The sequence below is a fragment of the Pseudonaja textilis genome, chromosome 2 (assembly GCF_049901715.1).
Source record: "Pseudonaja textilis isolate UNSWEBS1 chromosome 2, rPseTex1.2, whole genome shotgun sequence".
NCBI lineage: Eukaryota > Metazoa > Chordata > Lepidosauria > Squamata > Elapidae > Pseudonaja > Pseudonaja textilis.
The window spans coordinates 201,632,817-201,641,366 of NC_141991.1; positions in this window are offsets into that span (position 1 = coordinate 201,632,817).

The following is an 8,550-nucleotide window of genomic DNA, read 5'->3' on the forward strand; positions in this document are numbered from 1 at the left end:
GGAGGGGGGCCGAAGGAGGAAGAAAGGGAAGGCAGCTGACATTTACGTAATTGCCCAATGGTGAGCCAGAGAGAGCGGGGCCGAGGCGGAGAGTCAGCCTCCCTCTTTCTTCCTTGATCCCAGACTGTTCCAAAACACGCCGGGCGATGTGTAGTCGTATTGTAGACCTGACATCACAGGGGAGCGTGGGGGGGCGGGGGGAAGCGGGTTGGAACGGGAGCTGAAAATATCCCAGGCGGCCGCTCGCGCCTCTCTGGTCTCGCTCCCGCCTCCAAATGCGGGCGGAGAATAATACACTGGTGCAGTTGTGAGACGCCTTCATCTGCTGCATAAACACGCATCTCTCTCGCGCTGTCTCTCTCACACACGCACACCACAGGTACACGAACACACACAGAGACACAAAGGGTCCATGTTTGTGGAAGGTGAAAATGCGTTTGTAAAAGGGAGGGGATTGTATTTTCAGACTTTGAAGGTGGAGGGAAAACTGCAAGGAACTAACGCAGAACGAGTGGGAAGCTTGTTTGCAATGGGCAATCGTGGGTATGGCGGTCGAGGCAGCCTGGGTGTGTGTCTTTCGTGTGAGAGAACCTGCTTGGTTTCGCATGGTGGGGATTCAGAGTTCGCCTCGGAACAGGGACTATATCGAAACAAGAATGAGACGTGGGCTTTTTTTTCCCCCCTGTCAAACTTACGAAGAAATAAAATGGCAGGTAGTCCTCGACTTACGACCACAGTTGAGCCCCAAATTTCTGTTGTTAAGTGAGACATTTAAGGGAGTTTTGCCCAGTTTTAGAACTTTTCTTGCCAGAGTTGTTAAGTGAATCACTGCAGTTGATAAGTTAATAACCCGGTCGTTAAGTGAATCTGACTTCTCCATTGACTTTGCTTGTCAGAAGTTTGCAAAAAGTGATCACATGATCCTGGGACACAGCAACAGTCATAAATGTGAACCAGTTGCTAAGTGTCTGAATTTTGATCACATGATCATGGGGATGCTGCAAACGTCATAACTGAAAAACAGTCAAAAGTCATATTTTTCAGTGATGTAACTTTGAACAGTCACTAAACGGAACTGTTGTAAATCAAGGACTAAGTATTATTAACATTACATTATTATTGCAAAAGTTGATTGCTATCTCAAATGATAATACGATTCAATACTTAAATGAAACAGATTGTATATTATGTGTCCACTAAGTAGATCTTTTAATGTCGCTTTGGAGAATTGTATTTCCTACGTTGTTCAATTAACCTGCCGCCCACTCAGGACGTCAATGTAATCAATACTCCTCCAAAGAATTATATTCACTCTGGTTACCAAACAAGACGCTTCTGAAGACAGATTGACTGATCATAGGGCAGGGCTAATAACTTCATGTAATGAACTTCCAGGATACAGTCTTCTGCTACTTTGAGTTGCAATTTTTTCATTTCTCTCAGTTTAGAAATTACATCCTTAAATCACATTTTTAGCTGGCAAATCAATTAATTCTGCTAATTTTAACATTTTTATTTTGTCCTTTAAAAAAAGCAAATGCATTTCTAGGAATGCTTCATTACAGGAGAATAATTCTTGTACTTTTACTTTTGCTGTTTGCTTAACTTAAGGAACAAAGTAGGTTCAAGGTGTTCAAAGCAACTACAGTAATGACATTCAATATCATTCAAAACAGTAATAGCATTCAAAATTCAAAATGTAAATATTTTAATGATGAATTCAAAGGCATATACATGGCTAATGAACAAAGGGGTCCGTGGAGTATGATAAAACAAATCAAGCTAGTGGTCTTAATACGGCAATTAAAGATAAAACATAGGTGGTTTGGGTTTCATTTTTGCCCACGCTCTATGAACACCTCTGCTAATGAATTAGGCTTTAATTTTATAACATAAAGGAAGGGAAAAGAAAAGAAAATGATGTGACACTAAAAGGTCAGAGATGAAGCAAGTAATGACATTTCCATCTGAGACTATAATCCTGTACTCCCTTGTCTAGGAATAAATCCAACTGAACTCAATAGAATACTGTAGACTTATATACAAAGATGACATTATCTAAAATTGTAGAGAAGCAAATAGCATATAATAACGAGGAGTCAATCTTAATCTGTACTCTTTTTCTTCCTACAAATTAACTCCATAATACACTGCTTCCACCCAAGATTTAGTATGTAATTCTCTGTAATGATTTATCAAGAATTATGTAGATAAAGTACATAAAACCTCAGTTTTCTGAAGTATTAACCAATGCAAGTCATTGATTATGATCAGAGGTGGTATTCAGCCGGTTCTGACTGGTCCTAATGGACTGGTAGGGAAAATTTTGACTGGTTCAAAGAACCGGTAGGAAAATTTTTGACTGGCCCCACCCACCCGCCCCCACTTACCTCTCCACCCACTCCTATATTCTGTTGTTTATTAGCTTAGCTGATTCGTGTGGCAAAGCAGATTGCCACACCTCAGCTGAACTAAAAAACAGCAAAGCTCACCATCGTTGATAAAGAGGGTAGTCTCTGAGCCCTGTGCATATGCATGTGATATGTGCGGCATGCGCGCACAATAGGCATTGATATATTCTTTCCAGTGTTGATACAGAGGGTGGTGTTTGAGCACTGCACATGCATGTGCAAAGTGAAGCAAGCTCTTTGAACCGGTAGGAAAAAATGTTGAAACCCACCGCTGATTATGATATTAAATGCCAGTTTACAGCATCAAAGGTTGAGGTCTGGTTCCACTTTAGGCACAGAGCCAGCTGGGTTACCTTGATCCAGTCACTTTTTCTCAACTCTAGGAAGGAAGCAATGGCAAACCACTTCTGAAAAATCTTGCCAAGAAAACTGCAGGGACTTGTCCATGCAGTCTTAAAGAATCAGGACCAATTGGAAGGAAAAAAATCATTAGTAGGAGTGGCAAAATATAACTATACACTCATCGATTAAACATTGTTGCACAGCAATTTCTCTTTTAATATTAACTTTTATTTGTACTATGAATTAATCTCTGACTTGGATTAATAAAAAAATAACATCTGTATTGATTTACAGTATTCTCTGTGGTCTTAGTGGAATAGATATCAAGAAAAAATGTTATTTTTGATGATCTTGCATCAAAATCTTAGTGAAAAATATATATTGGTTCCATAAATATTTTTGAAATCTGGATGTAGTTTTATGAAAATATTATATATTTCCACTGCATATGGCTGATTTCGCAACTTTGCACAGTTCAAAAACCTTGTGGCAACCGTTGGCTAATAAAATTAAGCTGTGAACATACACTGTTCTTCATTTTGTATGATCAGACTAGCATGGGTGAATCCTTCTACAAACACTTTGAAAATCTGTGACTATTTGGCATTGTTTAGCAAGGTTTTTAAAATAATTGTAGAAATAGTGTTACCATCTTTCTTATGAAATAAGAATTTGTTTTCTAAGCAATTCATTTTGAAAAATAAATGAAAAGTCCTTATTACATAATAAGCAGTTTAAAGTTGCTTTTACATCACTCTGTAGTTTTCCTCTGAAATTGCTATCTTTATGCAGAATCCAGATAACATTGTTTTGCTGTTAAACTTATGGCTTTTAAAAATCTGATCTGTATCTTTATGTATGAATGCACGTATCATTTTATGCAGTTGCAATACCATTTAGTGCAGGCTGGAAAAGCAAAGTATATAGAAGCTTTTCAGGATTCCTACACTAACAAGTAAAATTTTCCTACTTGAAAACTCAGAATTTTGTTATTGTTTAGAGCAGGAATCAAGGAGCCCCAAACCCAAAGCCATTCCAACTTGCTAGGGTCCAGTTACCCAATTGTTCCCCATCCAGGAAGGAAATGAAGCAGGAAAAACACAGTGCCCCCCCCCTTCCAACTCCTGGAATTGCTCCAGAAGAATACCATGGTGGATGATGTTGAAAGCCACTGAGAGGTCAAGAAGACTGAGAATGGATGCACTCCCCCTATAATGGTCCTGCCAGATATTAATATCTTGATCTGTTTCATCTCTCTTAATTCTTCTGTGTACCATGGAGAGTGACAAGATCCACAGGTCAAAAGACACTGCTTGGACTAAAACCACTGTCACTCTCCTATTCCATGCAGTGACTATTATCTTGGTAAGACTATACGGCAGATGTTCAGTTATAATCTCCAGTTGTCTCAGAAACTCATCAGGATCCATCGGTCACCAAGGGCAGACCAATTTAATAAGTGCAGATAAAAGCAACAAAGATGATTGGGGAACTGGAGACTAAAACACATAAAGAATAGTTGCTGGAATTGAGAATGTTTAGTTTAATGAAAAGAAGGACTAGGGGCAGTATAATAGCAGTGTTCCAAAATCTAAGGGGTTGCCATAGAGAAGAGGGGGTCAGTCTGTTCTCCAAATCATATGAAGGCAGGACAAGAAGCAATGGATGGAAACTAATCAAGGAGAGAAGCAACCTAGAACTAAGGAGAAATTTTCTGACAGAAAAATTAATCAATGGAACAATTTGCCTCCAGAAGTTGTGAATGCTCCAACACTGGAAGTTTTTAAGAAGAAATTGGAGAACCATTTGTTTGAAGTGGTGTAAGGTTTCCTGCCTGGACAGGGAGTTAGACTAGAAAACGGAAGTCCTTTCCAACTCTTGTTATTCTGCTATTTTGTTAATAGGTCTCGCCTCCCTGTGAGGGATATAATCCACAAGAAGCTCATAGCTGTCAGATAATGATCACGACAGAGAAATCAAAGATAAGTTGACTATTTCCAGTCAGACATACTTCTGAGAGAGAGAGACTGCAGCCCCACCAACCCCAGCCACATCTGGGTGATAAGTGCCAGATCAGGCTGACTGGGGAATTCTGGGAGTTGAAGTATTAAAGTTGCCAAGGTTGAAAAGCACTAGTTTAGAGGGCACTAGTTTAGAGAGACAAGATAAGATGCTCCTATGTGCTCATGGAAGAACTTTGACTGTTGTACCAAAGACAGGAGGACTATCGAATATTTTTCTTTCTTTCCTGTTACATAAATCCAGGAAATACCTATGTGGAAATACCAGTTTAATTTTCACTTCCAAAACTGAGTACTACTTGTACTTTAATGGACATTTACCAAAAATGAACCAAGAGAAACTATAGTTACATTATAACTGAGACCAATGAATATGAGGCAATGTTTACTGCCGCTGCTGACTGTGAAGAAACATCAAATATTACACAATAACCGCATAGAATGCAAAAGGAAAATGTGTTTGTTTTGTTACAATCTCTCACTTTCTCTGAAGGTTATAAATTTTCTATTTATTGTAGTTAAAAATAAACACATAGGGAAACATTCAGGTAAAATTAATTAGTTTTTATTTTTCTACATTGGTAATATTATGTCTGGCTCACAAATGTGACATCAAAAAAATATTTTCCAGACCTCTTTTTTATTTCGTATTGGATGTTCTAAGCATTTCCCAATATATGAGTATTCAAATCAAATATAACTCATATGGGGAGCATCTTCAAACACGTTGGGCCAGTGTTTCACATTCTCCTGCCTCCCCATCTTCACCTTTGAGTCAAGCCTGGGAGGAAGCATGATTTAGGCTACTATTCAGTGTGCACCATCAGAGCTATGCCATTATGAATAACAAGGCTTGATTATGCACTCCTAGAAACCTGAAAGTACACATGAATCTACTGAACTTTTTTTTTAAATAAAGGAACCTGAAATGCTCTGCATTATTTCCCATATAGCTGCTGCTGTAGCATTATACTTGTGGCTTGAATACATCCACTAGAAACATAAAATACAAAGCTTATCTGATTTTTGAAAGTCCTTTTTCATTTCCTATAACTGCAGCATGAAGCAGTGAAGTGTGGTGGTTATTCGTATTATAAGCACAGTGGATACTATAACACATATATTGGTATGTGACTACAGAGAAGCAATTAGATGTGAAAAAGTCAGCACAGCAGTGAATCCAAAACACTAGTAAAGCATGTATTCCAATCTAAAAAACAAATTTGCAAAGTACAAGTGACTCTCAATAACAATCAGTAAATATCCTGTTTGTACTCAAAGCTGTTCTCCAGATTCAAATATTTTTCTTCCTTGCTATATACTTTGCATCTCATCCTTTTTCCTCTACCCTCTTTCTGAAACCCTGGCATGCTGAGTGTGCCATGATTAATAAACTTAACTAGACTGCTTACGAAATTATCCTTCAGATATTTATGTCAATTGACATCATGCACTGATCAAGAGAAAGAGATGGTCAGATAGAAACAATTATGTATGAGCTCTGCAGAGGCCCACCTCATACTGTTCATGTGACAAACAAGCAAAACAAACAAATGAGATAACATTCAGCTCCAGAAAACTGAGGCTCCAAACCTTAACTATAGTAAACATACATATATATTTAAATAATAGAAGAAAACAAAGTATAGTTGTATCCTGTAATCCTGCTGGTAATTTGGAACTCTCCAAGCATTTCGGAACCATTTTGATCTTAGACAATAAAAAGAGAAATACAGATCAATTAAATGTGAACTGGCAAGAGAACATATATTATCCTGTTTCAACTGATTAGCAAGAGATTTAGAATAGGTTAAGAAACTTTCCCTAATCTGAATCTTTTCAGATATGTTCAATTTCAGTTCCAGTAATTCTCAGCCAGCATAATCAAAGTGTATACTAGAAGTCTAATATATTTGAACAGCACCATATGATGAAAGATAGGATTATAAAAAATATGTGACCCATTGGATGATTAATTGGTGGAATTCACAGCCACAAGATAGGGGATGACCACTATCTTCTGTGGATTTTAAAAAGGATCTGTCGGTGGCACTTTACCATGATGTAATGTGCAAATACAAAGTTTAGGGCAGCTGAACCAGTGACAGAGATCGATTTTGGTGTAACAATTAAAGGCATTGACCCAAAAACCATGAGACTGTAAGTCCTAGTTCTACTTTAAGCATGAAGCCAGCTGTGTATGACTTGGCAGTCATTCTTTCTCAGCCCTAGGATGGAGGCTGCAGCAAGCCACTTCTAAAAATGTTGCTAAGGAAGGTACATAAAGTTATTCAGGCCATCCCCAAGAGTAACAATTGACTTGTAGGCGCGCACACACACACGCACACGCACACACACACACACACAGAGCTGCTAGTGAGCAATCGTAGAGAAGATCAACTGTTTCTTTGCTTTTCTGAGAGATCAAGATTTGGAAGATACATGTTTGTATGTGTGTGAGGAGGGCACCTGAGATATAGGTTGTTTCCCTTGTTAGAAGGAAAGTATCCTGTTTCATTCCATTCTATTTACTCCACTGATTATAATTGTTTCTTCCCAGTTATTTGATTCAAGCTTTAGCTTGTATGTAAAGGTGATGACCCGGAAATATGTTGTCCACTAAAAAGAAATTTCGTTTTTATGTGAAAAACTGAATAAAATTTGTTAATATATATATATAGTCCAGTCCATCTGGAATATACCATGACCAGATCTGCAGGCTTGTTATATCTCATCAGTGTGTCAACTCCTGGAATAGATGACTCACCCCTCTTAAAACGATTATCTTTCAAAAATCTGCCCCCTCCTTTTTCTCCTGGCTTGATACTGTTGTGATCCTTTTGCAGGGCTGCTGGGTATAAAGTTACATTACAATTTCATTTGTGGCATGGCACAGCAGCTTTTGAAAATAACTAGAAGAGATCAAGATCAGACTTGTGGGCAAGGTCAGTTTTTAAATTGACTGAAGACCTGGCAGCCCACTGCAAATTTATAAGAGGAAGAAATAAGATTGAGTGTAAATCACTCACCATATCCTTTAGCTATATGGGGTTATGCATTTTACAATAATTAACATTTCAGGATTTCAGAGATCCTGGACTTAGTTTTGATCTTTTCTACTTTACAGATCTTCTCTGATGTGATTAGACAGTAAGACAGTGCTTTTCAACCTTGGCAAGTTTAAGATGTCTGGACTTCAATTCTCAGAATTCCTCAGCAAACATTGGGAATGGTTAGGGTTAGCACAGCTGGCTGGGGTATTCTGGGAGCTGGAATTCATCTATCTTAAACTTGCCAAGGTTGAGAAGCACTGCAAGCAACACTCAAACAACCAGAGAGCTGTGGACAGCTTATGCAAATCACCAAATTATCCAGATAAAAGCAAAACTTGATCCAGCCAAGGCAGGGCAGAACAAAACTGGGCAGTCCTGCTGGCTTACCATTAGCTTACTTTGTCTGCCATTTATTTTGCCCCACACCAAATGTTTAAGACAATGATCCAAAACTGTATATATTCACAAACAGAAAATTACTTTTTTTTAAAAAAAAAATAGCACCTGCAGTACTAACATATTTTTAGTGCCTCCTACCATTCTGCTGATTGCTACCGGTATGTACATGCCTCATTTTCATGTTATAAATATATAGGTGTGCTATGTTATTTATCATGCCTTTTGACAGCTACTGTGTTTTGGAAAAGTATCAAAAAGAATGCTTCCGGCATGGAAATGACTACATACACATCCTAGTTTGAGAAGCTTGTTATAATTCAGGAT